Raw genomic sequence first — 16,097 nt, 5'->3', positions numbered from 1 at the left:
TTGTATATGGGTGTTGGGAATGTTAAACTAGTTGTTTTGTGATTAAATCACTTGTTCCACTTTGAACCATGAAGGTGTGAGTGTGTGTGTTTTGAGTCTTATTAATGGAGTAACTAATGGTAATGAATTGGTATTGTAGACATGATCACCTTATTGTCTAATTAATGAAAATATGTATTATCCTTATTTATAGATGAGGTTTGGGTAGAAGGAAATCTAATAGGCTTTCTCGGCCTGGTTCACTCAATTGAGCGGCGGTCGCGCTCCCCGTTTTTGGGGCATGACATCCTTATTGGGGAATCGAGGAAAACTTTGCCCCTGATTTTACCCGTACACAGATAGTCTCCTCGCTTTTCGGAGAGAAGATTTATCGAAACGATGGGAAGTGATGAATTGACCCTGGTTCCTTCTCCCATACGCTATAACCGGGTTGACGGGTCAGTGAAACGTCCCATCAGTCGCGTAGTTCTGACTTTGCACGCGTGTCAGATGCCAGTTGACCGTCCTCAAATACGAAACGTCATGCATTGATTATCCCTTCTCTATAAAAGCTTCGGTCCTTTTTTCACCTTTCACTTTCCGATTCTAGAGCTTATTAATTTACCCCCGAACTTTTCACTTATTCCTTACCCCTTCAAATATTCATGAATTGTTCCATATAACTTCATGTTTTCATCTTCCCATCTTCAAATCTTCATATTCCATCTTTAAATCTTCAAATCTGACCTTCAAACCTTCATCCTCATCTTCAAATCTTCATCCTCACTTTCAAATCTTCATATTTTCTAGAATTCAATGGTGAAGACTTCGAATTATGTGCCTCAATAGACCGTCCCTTCAACTTCTAACCCGACCACGGATGCTGAGGTAGTCGTACCTGAAGTGGCCCCGGAACCTCCTCTAAAGAGCTTCTTCCCCGGTGGCTGCTCCATTGAAAATGACTTCAAGTTCGAAAAAATGTCAAGTTAACAGGACTGAGGCGAGGGGGAATGGAAGTACATATGCTCCCATTACCGAGGATACACTCCCTACAGTTTGGGAGGACAACAATTAGGAGGGCAAAGAAGTGGTCGTCCCTGGTCCCTATGAGGACGTTACCACTCATGTGGAGGGGTATCTAAGTGTTTACACTTACCCCTTCACACTTGGCCCGGTGGATCCCATAATCCTTAACTTTTGCAAAAGGTATGAGGTCTGCCTCGGACATATTCACCTGTCTTTTTGGCGGATCGTAATCCTCCTCTGCCATTTTGTCAACAACACTGAAGCACCTCCATTTACCATCGACCACTTGCTTTGTCTCTACAGTCCCCGAGTTTTCTGAGGGGGTTAATCAAGCTCGTTCATCGGGAAAGTAAAGTTCCATTTTCGAGCATCGATGAAAATCGAGATCGAGGCTGGCAGGGGAGATTCGTTTGGGTAAAAACCGAAGATCTCATTCCCTCTGAATTCTTGCCATTCCCTGAAAAGTGGAATTTAGCCCGTAAGTTCCTTTCCCTTTTGAGTACTTAGATTTTCTTTTGTTCTTTTTTCTTATTACCTGCTTCTATCATCGTGCAGCTGTTGCCCGAGTTCCCAATGCAGTTCCTCACTTCAAAGATTGGGTCGAGGGGATCTGCAAACAACTGTCGTAATTCGAGCACGAAGGGCGCAAACTCTCAAAGGGCAAGTGGGACGCCCGTTCCTATGGTGAGTGCTCCTCCCGACCAAGTCTATTCTCATACTCAACTGTCATTTCCACTAAGTTCTCTTTATTTCATAGGTTTGCCAAAGACCACTGAGCTCTAGGCATTGGACGAGGATGAGGCTCCGTCTTCACTCGATAAACCCTCCGCTTCGCGATAGCCTTAAGCTGTTGCACAGTAGGAGAAAAAGAGAAAAAAGAGGAAATCTTCGGGCTCCCCAGACGCCGAAGCCAAGAACAAGAAGGTAGCAGTCAGGGCCCAAAATAGCAATAAGAAGAGTACCCGAGCCAGGGTACCGGACTTTGACTCCCTATACCGGCTCAGGGATTACCATGAAGATGACAAACTAGAGTTCGTCGCCCATGGGTCGGCCATTGATGTAGAAGAACATGCGGCAAATGGGGGAAGTGGCCGATAGGCCGATCCCTCTTTAGCTCGGGAGCCAGAAGGAAAATTAGAGTCTACGGTCTCTCGAGAAACTATCCCTGCCCCAAGGGAAGTTTCCGGTGTTATTGACATCGTGGAATTGCCGTCCCATACAGAGTCCTTGTTCAACGAGGCTCATTCCGTCAAGGAGAAGCCAAATGAGATGGCACGGGCCACAAACGAGGCCCTTAACATGTTCTTTGACGGTGTGGACATGGGCGTATTGGAGGATTACTCTGGGTTTGGTCACCTGGAGATCTCGAAAAAGGACGAGTCATCGGGAGCAGGCAAGCCGAGCCGAGTTCGAGCCCGAAGCTGGTGAAGTAGTACCTACTCTGAGCGTGGTTCTGACTATAAAAGAACGGTCGTGTTTACTATCCCAGCGGACACCCTGGTGTTATTCGCTCTGGTGGGCGTGGCCAACTATCTTCGATGCCTGGTGACCGAAGAGGACCAGGAAAAAATGAACGAGGTGAACATACCTAGCCTCTTCAACGAGGCATAACATGCACTGAATCGGGTAAGTTTCCCTTTCATTCTGCCCTTCGTGCATCTTATTTAACTTCAGCGTATCCTCATGATCTTATCGATTTGTGTTTCAGGCTTCGGTGCTGCACCATGAAAGCTTCCATCGGTCTCGGATGGAAGTCAGCTAGCTCGAGTCTGAGCTCAAGGAGCAAATCCGGTAGAAGGACATGTACAGGGTTCTCAACGAGCAAAAAGACGAGGCCCTCAAGGATCTCCCTATTCTTCGAGCTGAGCTGGAAAAAGCTCAAAAGGAGGCTTTGTCCATGAAATGGAAGCACGCCGAAGTGGTCAAGAAGGTAAGGATTTTTGAGATTAAAAATGAGAGGTAACGCGTGGTGACTAACGATGCAACCTCGTAGGTCTAAGAGAAGATAGACCTGATTGACTAGCTCCGGGCCAAGATGAACGAGTTCAAAACTTCGACCGAGATGTTGAGGAGCAGGATGGACCTTCTGGCCTTGGAAAAAGAGGATACAAAAGAGGAGTTGGCATCGGTCAAGGACCAGCTCCGAGTGGCGAAGGATAAGGCCGACAAGTGGTCTCGGCTAGATGACGAGCTTCGAGCACAACTGGATTCAGCCATCTCAGAACGGGATGACCTCGGCTGGGAATATACTGCGCTGAAGTCCAAGTTAGAGGAAGCCTCGATTAATTCCTCCGAGGTCGAGGAAATGCTGGCCCAATACAAAACTGATGTGGAAATAGCTGAGACTCGCTTAATAACAAAGGCCGAGTATGTAAAGTGGTTGTCCCGGAGGGAGACCCTCGAGGAGATTCATGTATGGGGGTGTGATCTGTCAGCCAAGATTGAAGAGGCCAAGAGTCCTGAGGCCGAGGCTAAAGAGCTATATGAGCCCGAAGGTTCCGGTGCTGATTTGAGATTTTGTGAAGATTAGGTAGAGATGCCTTAGCTTCTCTTTCTTTTTTCTTTTGTATATTTCGTTTTTGTTTATTTTGAGGCCGTTTTATCGTGACTTTGTAAATATTTTTGGAATATGTAAAATTTTCCCTTCGGCAACACTATGTATTTTATTTTTCAGAACTTGTTTGCAATTTTTTATTTGAAGATCTCCATTAATTCCTTAGCATAGAAATGGACGTAATCTAGAGTATCCGTTCACCGGAAGCCCGAATGAGGCCCGGTTTCGAAAATAACTCCAAGTTGTTTAGGCTTCAAAATCTTGATAAATAATGAAGACCTTTAAGATACTTGAGTGTTTTAGTCGTACACGGCGGTGTTTTGCCGAGAGTAACCTTTTAATAGGTTTTAATCATATGTAAGGGCCTTACTTTCTGAGTACGGACTTGGATGTCTTTGAGTCATTTTAAGTTGTCCGTAGCCTTTCATGTTCGGGCCCTGCCTAATAGGCTCGGTTCCTCCGGGATTTGATAGCCCGAGCCATCCGATCTTTTTATCGGATGACAGTCCCCGAGTCGGGGTGGCCTGTAGGCGCTAGGACTCAGGATCCGTTATTTGTTCTAAGTAACTTAACGAATGTATTGATAGTATAAACTACGTGGTGATAAAATATAAAGGGAAAATTTCTTTCATTACTTTGCATGTAGAGTACATAATTGGAGGCGCATAAGCTTTATTCCATGGCATGAGTGGGCTACATGGGTACGGTTCATTTGACCATTTGACTTTTACAACGAATCCCAATCGTCAAGCCTTGGCTTTTAATATGAAATAATAACACCTTCTAAGGATCCTACCGTAATGGCCCCCAGTATTTGATACCGAACTTGTGAGGGCTCGAATCCTGTTGGTCCGATATAGGTGATCAGTAACTCCGGCTTTAGGCCGGCCTTCGAAACTAAGGTAGCACGTTTTACTGTTGCCTCATTAAAAACCTTGCCGTAAAACCCAGTTCGGGAAAACCCAGTTCAACGGAAAAGGAGTACAACAGTGCTTTCAGACCTAATTGTCACATTTGCCCTCGATTGAGTACCTGCATAAGTTAGTCCATAGTATAACAAATTTTGAAAGGGAATTGTACTCATACCTTAGCAGTAGTACCGCTTTAAGTGTCCACGTTCCAGTTGTTCGGTAGTTGTACACCGTTTCCTGACTCGAGTTTATACAAACCTTTCCTGGTTATTCCAGAAACTCTATACGGTCCTCCCAGTTCGGGCCTAGTTTCCCGTCATTTGGGTTCTTGGTGTGTAGCGTTACTTTCCTTAACACCAAGTCCCCGACTCGGAAATGTCGAAGGTTAGCTCTTCGGTTGTAGTACCTCCCCACTCGTTGCTTTTGGGCTGCCAACCGGACTAGGGAAACTTCTCGCCTTTCGTCCAATAAGTCCAAACTCATGGTCATGGCCTCGCCGTTTGACATTTCAGTAGCATATTGGAACCTAAGGCTCGGTTCCCCCACTTCGATCGGGATTAAGGATTCTGCGCCATAGACGAGAGAGAATGGGGTCGCTCAGGTACTTGGCTTCGAAGTCATTCAGTACGCCCATATGATTTCGGGCAAGATTTCTTTCCAGATTCCCTTCGAATCTATCAGTCTCTTTTTCAAGTTTTGGAGTATAGTTTTGTTCGTTGACCCCGCTTGTTTGTTCTCACCAGGGTGGTAAGGCATTGATAATATCTTTTTGATTTTGTGTTCTTCGAAAAACTTACTTACCTTGCTGCCGATGAATTGCTTTCCGTTGTCGCAAACGATCTTAGCCGGTATCACAAATCGACAAATTATGAGATCCCAGATGAAGTCGATGACCTCTTTCTCCCGAACCTTCTCTAGCGCCTGAGCCTCGACCCACTTGGAGAAATAATCAGTCATGAGTAGTATGTATTGGGCTTTATCGGGCTCCCATGGCAGGGGATCGGCGATGTCCATCCCCATTTCATAAACGACCATGGCGATAGGACTAGGTGAATCATCTCTCCCGGTTGATAAATCATTGGGGCATGTCTTTGACACTCGTTGCATTTTCGTACGAATTTTTTCGCATCTTTCTCCATCTCGTTCCAGTAGTAACCGGCTCTGATTAACTTCCGAACCAGGGATTCTGCTCCCAAGAGGTTCCTATAAGTGCCCTTGTGGACCTCTCTCATGGCGTAGTCAGTCTCTCCCGGACCCAAGCACCTAGCTAGTGGGACGAGGATCATCTGAATAGTTTCCCCTCGACCAAGCTGAACCTAGCAGCTTTGGTGCGCAGGGCTCTCGATTTTGTGGGATCCAATGGCAATTTTCTTGTCTTCAGGTAGTCTATGTATTTGTTTCACCAATCCCAAGTCAATCTTGTCGAGTTTACCTCACGTGACCTTCTTCTACCATCGAGTTCATCTGTTGTACCATTGCCCCCGAGTTGAATTCATCGGAATCGACAAATGACCCCAAGTTGGCCAGTGCATTAGCCTCACTATTTTGATCCCGAGATACGTGTTGTAGAGTCCATTCCTTGAATTGGTGTAAGGTCACCTACAACTTATCCAAGTACATCCTCATCTGTTCCTCTTTTACTTTGAATGTCCCATTGACTTGATTTACGACAAGGAGGGAGTCACATTTGGCCTCGATCACTTTGGCCCCCAAGCTCTTAGCCAGTTCTAGACCTATAATCATAGCCTCATACTCAGCTTCGTTGTTAGTCAATTTTACAATATTAATACACTGCATAATTACGTTACCCCCAGGTGGTTTCAGTATGATACCGATCCCGGACCCCTTTGCGTTGGAAACACCGTCCGTGATTAGGGTCCAGATCCCTGAGTTAATCCACGAAGTGAACAACAACTCTTTTTCGACCTCGGGTACTGAGGCTGGCGTAAAGTCGTCCACAAAGTCCTCTAAAATCTGAGATTTTATGGCGGTCCGAGATTTGTTACCCGCTAATTTCTACGACCCATTTGGCCAACCGGCCCAAGAGCTCGGGTTTATGCATGACATTCCTCAGCAGATATGAGGTCACGACACATATTGGGTGGCATTGAAAGTACAATTTCAATTTCCTAGAAGCGCTTAGTAAGGCGAGCGCTAATTTTTCTAAGTGCGGATACCTGGTTTCGGCATCGCCTAGGGTTCTACTAACATAATAAATAGGAAATTGTGTACCTTCTTCTTCCCGGACCAGGACACCACTTACTACCATCTCGAAAACCGCCAAGTATAGGTATAACTGTTTGTCCGCCTTCAGAGTGTGCAACAAGGAAGGGATCGATAGGTATCACTTGAGTTCTTCTAAAGCTTGCTGGCATTCCGGTGTCCAAGAGAAGTTATTATTCTTTTTCAATAGTGAGAGAAACCAATGGCTCTTATCTGACAATCTTGAAATGAACCGGCCCAATATGGCTATCTGCCAGGTAAGCCTTTCTACTGCCTTAACGTTGTCGACTATGGTGATTTCTTCTATGGACTTTATTTTGTCTGGGTTGATCTCTATTCCCCGGTTAGATACCATGAACCCGAGAAACTTGCCCGAGCTAACCCTGAATGCACACTTCTTTGGGTTTAGCTTCATTTTGTACTACCTCAATATGTCAAAGATCTCCTGTAAATGTTTCAAATAGTCCTCTGCTCGCAGGGACTTAACCAACATATCATCAATATAAACATCCATAGATTTTTCTATTTGTTCTTCGAACATCTGATTAACTAGGCATTGGTATGTGGCATCAGCATTCTTTAGTCTAAATGGCAATACATTGTAACAGTAGGTGCCAAATTTCGTTACGAAAGAAGTTTTTTCTTGATCGCACGAGTCCATTTGAATTTGGTTGTACCCGAAATAAGCGTCAAGAAAACTCAGTATCTCGTGTTCGGCCGTCGCGTCGATCATTTGATCGATGTTAGGCAAAGGAAAAGAGTCCTTCGGACACGCCTTGTTTAGATCCTTATAATCTACACACATCCTAAATTTATTTCCTTTTTCAGGCACGTCTACTACGTTAGCTAACCAATCTGGGTATTTAATTTCCCGGATGGAACCTATTTTTAAAAGTTTAGATACCTCATCCTTGATGAATACGTGTTTGATCTCGGACTGTGGCCTTCTCTTCTGCTTAACCAGATGGAACTTTGGATCCAAGCTTCATTTGTGAGTTGTTACCTCCAGCGGAATCCCTATCATGTCTAGATGGGACTAGGTGAAACAATCGGCATTAAATTTAAGATAATCAATAAGTTTTTTCCTGAGCTCGAGGGTTAATATCATGCCCAGGTATACCTTTCGATCCATTAGGTGCTCGATCAATACAACCTGCTCCAACTCCTCAATCATCGATTTGGTGGTGTTAGTGTCATCGGGCACTATGAAAGATCTCGGGACGCTGTAATTATCCTCATCGTCCGCTCCGTGCTCCTTCTATATTTACGGCTCGGTTGAGGCCGATATCATTGATTGCTATTTAGTTTCTTTTTCTTTGGTCGATTCCCTGCTTTTCTGTAAGGCCCCGTTAAAATTTCCTAATGATTTAATAATTTTAAGCTACGCCAACAATATTTGGGAATAATGTGTTCGAGTATTAAAAGAGACCCATAGGATAGAACCACATTATTTTGAAATGTAAATATATTTTTAGGGTGTGTTGGAACATACTAAGGAGTTTTGTGAATGGCAAGAACTTATGTGGAACAAGTTGGATACATTAAGTGAAAAGGATGTCCTAATTTGCACAACATTCTACTTCAAACGCATGCTTATGCCAAACTATAAAGACTTAGGCAGTGATCTACCTATCAAATTATCTTTGAGTCTAGTTTCCAACGCATCAAACCGTTCGTCATTTGGAAATGTATACAAAAAGTTATGGCCATTTTACTGAACCTATGTCATATGCGCGGCTGCGCATATTTGGGAGTTTCTGCCTTGTGTGCGCGGCCACTTTCCCAGATGCACGGCCGCGCATGTAGGAGCCCATTAAATAACCCCAAGGCTGGGTAGAGAGAGGGTTTAAGTCATTTCTTGAGCTAAAACCTAATATTTTAGAGAGAAGTGAGAGTGTTCTAGAGAGAGGAAGTAGATGAAGTATTTTGTTCATCAAGATCTTGTTCAAGCCTTGAAATCCAACAAGAAAATCTCACAAGATCTTAACTCAAGACATTGGAATTGCTAGAATTTACGGAACATTGTAGTAATTTAAGGAAAGCTCAAAGTGAGGAATGTTGGCTAAACTCTTCTCTTAGAATTGAATCCCATGGTGTTCGTGTAATTTATGTAAGTCCCAAATTGTTCATTATAACTATTCCGAATAAGCCTTGTGTTGAAAGGTATATGTTCAAAATGTGTTTCAGATGCTCTTATCATATGATGTTATCCTTCGGGAATGTGTTCGAAGCATGAGTTGGGTATAAAAATGTTATGACTCCAAGTAGTGTTTCAAGTGAAGGCTATTATGCCATTGTCTAAGAAGTCTCAATGTGCATAAGACTCTTAATTGCTCATAGGTGTACTAAAAGTCGTGATTAGGGATTCCTTGTTGTCGATAATTTATAAAGATGCTTGAAAGTGAAAGTAGTGAGTTGGGGATATAAAGTGTGAGCACCGTGCCAAGAATAAAAGCTATACTTGTCGCCAATAGCGCCAATGAAATAAAATGATGTGTGAAATATTATGAAATGAGCCTTGATTAAACTATTCCAAATTGACTCTGAAAATAGAATCATCCAAAAGCTTATGTACTCAAGTCATGTCCAAATGTGGTTTTTATAACAAATGCTATACTTGGTAGGTATTTCCAATATGTTTTGAGTTCTTACATATTCATGAGTTGAGATTGTGTATTGCTCTTTTTGGGGAAATGTATTTCAAGAGTATTCTATATGATGATGTTTATGATGATAATCCTTGATAGTAAATAAATGAAAGTGTGGAATATGATATACGGCCGCCGTGCCTTGAATGAAGAATAATATGTATGGCTAAGGGAGCCAATGAAATAATGATGTTGTGAGTAGTTGAAAGTAATTGTGAAGTAATATATAGTGTGAAAAGTTATGAGATGAACGTATTTGTGCTTATGTTTCCAATGTGTTATAAGCTCATACGCCCTCATGAGGAGAGGCTACGGTGTTCCTAAATATTTTAAATGTTCTTGATATCCTATGATCACCCATGGCAAGTACAAGTAAGTGATGCTATGAACATGAAATGTAGTCGTTTTCCAAAAAGAGAATTATGAGATGTTGTATGTCCCAATGGTTTCAACTATAGTTGTATTCTTCTGAAATAATGTATGTAAATGACTTCGATTGTTAAGTCCCCAAGAGTCAATAACCTAGTTAATGACCTCAAGATGTCAAGGGAGTGAATAACGAGATGGAAGGGAGATGTCCTATGCTAAATGAGGATGAACCTTAAGATATTAAATTGAGCTTATGTGCCATTGAAATCGACTTATTGATTTACCATCCATGTGCTAATGTAATGAGTTGTGTTTCTCCATGATGAGCATGGACATGAAGTATTCCAATGATATGAGAAATTACGACCGTAAATGTAATGACAAACTACGTCGCTTTGTGTTTATATATGGTATTGTGGTATTGTGATTACACCTCCACCCGCATATATTAGGGTGAGACGGTAGGGCTGCTTTGTGTAGGGATTGTAGTATTGTGATACACCTCCACCCGTATATATTGGGGTGAGGCGGTAGGGCCGCTTTGTGTAGGAATTGTGGTATTGTGATACACCTCCACCCTCATATATTAGGATGAGGCGGTAGGGCCGCTTTGTGTAGGGATTGTGGTATTGTGATACACCTTCACCCACATACATTGGGGTGAGGCTGGAGGGCTGCTTTTTGTAGGGATTGTGGTATTGTGATACACCTTCACCCGGATATATTGGGGTGAGGCGGTAGGTCCACTTTGTGTAGGGATTGTGGTATTGTGATACACCTCCACCCGCATATATTGGAGTGAGGCGGTAAGGCTGCTTTGTGTAGGGATTGTGGTAATGTGATACACCTCCACCCACATACATTGGGGTGAGGCGGTAGGGCCGCTTTGTGTAGGGATTGTGGTATTGTGATACACCTCCACCCGCATACATTGGGATAAGGCGGTAGAGCCGCTTTTTGTAGGGATTGTGGTATTGTGATACACCTCCACCTGCATATATTGGGGTGAGGCGGTAGGGCCAGTTTGTGTAGGGATTGTGGTATTGTGATACACATCCACCCGCATACATTGGGGTGAGGCGGTAGAGTCGCTTTTTGTTGAGATTGTGGTATCGTGATACACCTCTACCCCCTTATGTTGGGTGAGGCTGCAAGACCGCTTTGTGTGAAGGAGGTTATAGAGGATCCCCAGCTTAATATCTATAAATTTTAATGGCTATCTAAGCCCTTTTACTGTTACCATGATTCATCATATTCATGCTGTATTTCCAAGCCCTTGAACAGGTGTATTGTGTAATTAAACACTATGAACGGTCTATGAAACACATAGGTGTATAATATGATATGTGAACACTAAGGACGGTCTATGAAATGTATATGTGTAATATAAGGGAGGAAGGTGCCACTGTCATTGGCCTTGTTTGTACATGTTGTTACAATTACATTATATCATATGTTCCACGTATAGTTCATATGGCTCAGTTGACCCTAAAAGAAGTTTAGAATGATGCAAGTATAATAAGACTTGAAATGTGATTATATGGGATGTTTCGTAGTTTCTGGATGTACTTTATTTGCCTCTTGTTTGAATTACCGTATTTCATATGTTGTTTTGACTGCCTTACATACGAGTACTATGCCATATGTACTCACGTCCCTTTTGATAGGGGTGCTGCATCTTTTAATGGATTCATGTATACTTCTACAGGATGATATGGATCTTTGATAGGGATCTTCTTCACTACTCAGCTTATGGTGAGCCCGCTACAGTTCTAGTGGGTGTTTGGGTCTAGTTCATTTTATGTATTTAGGTATCTATTGTTATAGAAGCTCCATGTACATTGTGGGTCATGTAATTAAAGATTTGAGTTTCGTCATGTATTTATGTTCACAGATATTTATGAAGCTATGTACCCATCACGAGAGAAAAAAAACAAATTTAATGGGCCATTGAGCCAAATGTATTCAATATGAAAGTCAAGATCTAATTATGTTTTGATAAATCATGCATGAGTTATGATGAGAGGTTGATGTAATGTAGGCTTGCTCAACTGGGTTCACTCGCTTGAGCGCCAGTCGCGCTCCCCGAGTTCAGGGCATGCCATTTTCGATGTTGACACCACATGCATCGGGATTACTTCATCGACAATGAACATTTCCTTTGCGGTCGGCTATTCTCCGTAGATTGTTTTGACTCCTCTCGAAGTGGGAAATTTTAGTGCCTGATGTAAGGTTGAAGGCACCGCCCTCATGTTATGAACCCATGGCCTTCCAAATAAGGTGTTGTACCTCATATCCCCTTCGATCACATAGAACTTTATTTCTTGGGTGGTCCCGGCAGTGTTTACCGGTAAATTTATCTCACCCTTCGTGGTCTTGCATGCCATGTTGAATCCGTTCAATACCCGGATCGCCGGTACGATTTGATCCTACAACCCAATTGTTCTACGACCCTCGATCTGATGATGTTGGCCGAGCTACCTGAATCAATCAACACAGATGTAACCTGAGATTTATTGATAAGTACAGATATTACCAGTGCATCATTGTGAGGCTGGACGATTCCCTCGGCGTCTTCATCGCTGAACGAGATGGCTCTTTCTGTGTCGTAACCCCAGGTGCATTTTTCTCTCATGATAGAAAATTTGGTGTGCTTTATCATTGGCCCTTGGGAGACATCAACTCCCATAATGATCATGTTGATTACGTGCTAGGATGCCTCTTGTATGACCTGTTTGTTGGCGTCCTTGTTTCTGAAGTAGTTTTTGGCTTGCTCGCTTTGGAGTTCTCGAAGGTGCCCATTGTTGAACAATCGAGCAACTTCTTCTCTTAGCTGTTGACAATCTTCGCTCCTATGACCGCGAGTACCATAGTACTTACACACCAAGCTAGGATCTCTCTTGGCATGGTCAGACTGCAGTGGTCTTCGCCACTTAGTCTCTTTGATGCCTATGGCCGACACTATAATTGCAACATCTACGTTGAAATAATTCTCAGATAATCTCGGTGCCTCCCTACTCCCGAGCATCTTGTCAAACCCGCTCTTGCTCATCAGGCCCCGACTGATTGGTCCTTGATCATTTCTCTTGTCGTTTCTTATCGGGTGACGCTCGAATCTATTTTCTCTCTGATCTATGCCGTATGGCTGGTATCGATCTCGGACCGGCCTCAGCTCCTAATATATGATTTTGTTAGACCTTTCATCGATTCTGATGGGGTAAACAGACCCCGATCGAGCCCTAAGTTAGTCGTCCTCGACCCTGATCTTCGATTGATACTTGTTGTGGACATCTGCCCAGGTGACCGCCAGGTACTCCACCAAATTTTGCTTTAGCTGTTGAGAAGCCACGGAACGTCGGGGGTTGAGCCCTTGAGTAAATGCCTGAACGGCCCAATCATCCACGATTGGTAGCAGATCCATCCGTAGCATCTGGAACCTTAACACGAACTCCTTAAGGATCTCGTTATCCATCTGCTTGACCTTGAAAAGGTCTGACTTCCTCATCTTAACCTTGATGGGACCGGCATGGGCCTTTACGAAAGCATCTGCCAGCATAGCAAACGAGTCAATAGAATTTGGAGGCAAAGTATAATACTATATCATTGGTCCCTTGGACAAGGTTTCCCCAAATATTTTCAGCAACACTGACTCTATTTCGTTGTCTTTCAAGTCATTCCCTTTCATTGCGCATGTATAGGAGGTTACATGATCATTTGGATCCGTGCTCCCATTATACTTGGAAATGTCGGGCATTCGAAGCCTCTTCGGGATCGACTTAGGTGCCGCGCTCGGGGGAAAAGGTTTCTGAATGAACTTTTTGGAATCCGACTCCTTCAATATCGGTGGCGCTCCCGGGATCTGATTGACCTTGGAGTTATACGTTTCCACCTTCTTTTATTGGCCTTTATCTATATCGCCAGACCCTACCCATTTTGTTAATGCTTCGAGCAGCTTCATCACCTCGGAAATTTTCCCGGGCCCGAACTCATCTTGTTCCACGGTGAATTGTTCATCCCTTTAAGCATTTTTCAGGGACTGCTCGGGCTCAAACCTGTTAGAGGCGTGGCTCTGGTTCTGTAACTGCGTTATCGCCGCTTGCTGAGCCTGCAACATTTCAAAAATTAGTCGTAGGCTCAACCCATCACCTTCACTTTCGGGCGCCTCCCGAGCCGCTAGTCGGGGTCCCCCGCGAACGTTGTTTTCGGGATTAGTCGGTAGATTAATGTTGATGGTAACTTGTGAGTTAGCATCGACCGGGTCAGCGGCTGGGATACCATTGGGATCAACAGGGGGCACATCATTGCTAGGTATCACGTTATTGTTCGCGTTGTGATGACCTGACTCAACGTCAATGTTCAAGTAAGCAGACTGAGGATTTGACATCCTTAGGTAAACGTGGAATCAAAACTTCAAAGAACAAGCGTAAAACAGTGTGTGTTATATAAATTCGTATCGAATCACCACTATTATCCTTAGCCTCATGGTGGGCGCCAAACTGTTTACCTTAAAAAATGAGTAACAATTAAATTTGTATGCGGTTAGAGAATATATGATTTAATTTAATACGAATGATCTAGGAACAACAAGCAATAAAGTTAAAGGAAAAAAATGAACGATCAAACCAATTGTAATGTGGTGATCAAGCCTTATCTTAAGTTGAACACTGAAGTACAGTCTGGATTGGACCTTCGATATAAGCTCGGTTGCGATTAAAGAAGAGAATAACTAAATAACACTTTGAATAGTAGCTAGAAGACAAAAATGAACTTTTATATTGCTTTGATTCACGTGTCAACAGCGTGTCAAAATAAAAGAAACTTTTCCCTTTATATAGTAGGGGAGTTTCAGTCCTAGTACAAGTCTAAATAAGGTAAAAATCTTCTTTTTCCGGTAAATGCCGATACACAGTTGATATCGGACGGGATTCGCGCCGTAATATCCAGTTGAGGGCGAATATTACGGCTCCCCACTTGTCATGCATAACCGTTCCCCCTTTTCCCGTGGTCTAGAAATTTTACTTGGTCTGGGTCCGTTATTTTGCCGTGCCCGATCTCAAATACATCGTTCACTCTTCCCGGGTCCCAATACGAGGGGTCCTTCGGCCTTGCTTGTAGTCGCGTCGAACCGTGCTTCCCTCTTGTTTCCTTATTGGGGAATCGGGAAAAACTTTACCTCCGATTTTACCCGTACACAATATGTAAATAAACATTTTCCCCCGTTTCATGTGTACCTATTATACAAGTCATATAAGCAAGTAAAATTCAACACCATTCACCATATGTTAACGGGAATCTACCCCACCTCCCCTACCAAAAACAATGTTAGGGTAACATTATGTAACCGCATTTTTTTAATTTACACGTGGATTCTAGTTCAATATACAACTGCAACAAAGAGCTTAATAAAGGTTGGTTTCGCACCTAATGTAAAATATGAAGGCAACAGATAGAATATTCCAACTTCCAAGACCTTTACAAACCGAATTGAAAGCTCTTACATAACTTATATGAGAAAAATATAACTTAACATGGATGATAGATTGTTAATAATTGTATTTGAAAAATAATTCTGGAAACAGAAATAACGAAAAATAGAAATGTAGAAGAAACAAAATTGGATATATCCATTTCTTAAGCTGTAATATATTCACATAATACTGAAAAAATGACCTAAATATAATGCGTGGACAATATTAGTTCTAAATAAAATTAAAATAGAAAAAGATGAGGATTCACAAATTAGCCCGATATTTGAGTGGAAAGTGGATAAAAAGAAGTACATATGTTCTTTGGTTTCGGAATCTAGGCTGCAACGCAAACTCGTGGTTTGTGATTCATGAATTCCGAAACTTTTCTTGCATTATCAATGGCCTTTATTCGATTTCAAGAAATATTCTGTTCACTATCAAATAGTAGGTATGAAGAAGAATACTAGCATTGCATGCGTTTCAATTTCAGTGATCTTCACTTTTATTAATTAAAAGTTATCGCGAAGCTAGCACGGGCTAACCAGTTTTCGGACTGGTAATTGAAAAATAGCCAGCGTTTGCAAAGTCATTAAAAATAACCATTAATTTGCTGAAACACAGAAAGTTCCAACATAATATAATGGATTATGTAGTTCTTGCATATAAACTCCCAGCATATTATGTTGGAACTCCAGCACATTATGTTGGAATCTCATATGTAAAAAATTCGAACTCTAGCATATTTTGCTGAAATATTTCCGGATTTTTAAGGATTTTTTTGTTAAGATTTTATCTTTACATGAACAAGTGGCTAAGTTTGTCACGACCCGAAATTCTTACCTTCGGGACCGTGATGGCGCCTAACATTTCATTTGCTAGGTAAGCCAACGTTAGAATAATTTAAACCACTTGTAACAAT

The sequence above is a fragment of the Nicotiana tomentosiformis genome, chromosome 11 (assembly GCF_000390325.3).
Source record: "Nicotiana tomentosiformis chromosome 11, ASM39032v3, whole genome shotgun sequence".
NCBI classification, from domain to species: domain Eukaryota; kingdom Viridiplantae; phylum Streptophyta; class Magnoliopsida; order Solanales; family Solanaceae; genus Nicotiana; species Nicotiana tomentosiformis.
The sequence above is the reverse complement of the archived record's forward strand: the minus strand, read 5'-3'. Positions refer to the sequence as shown.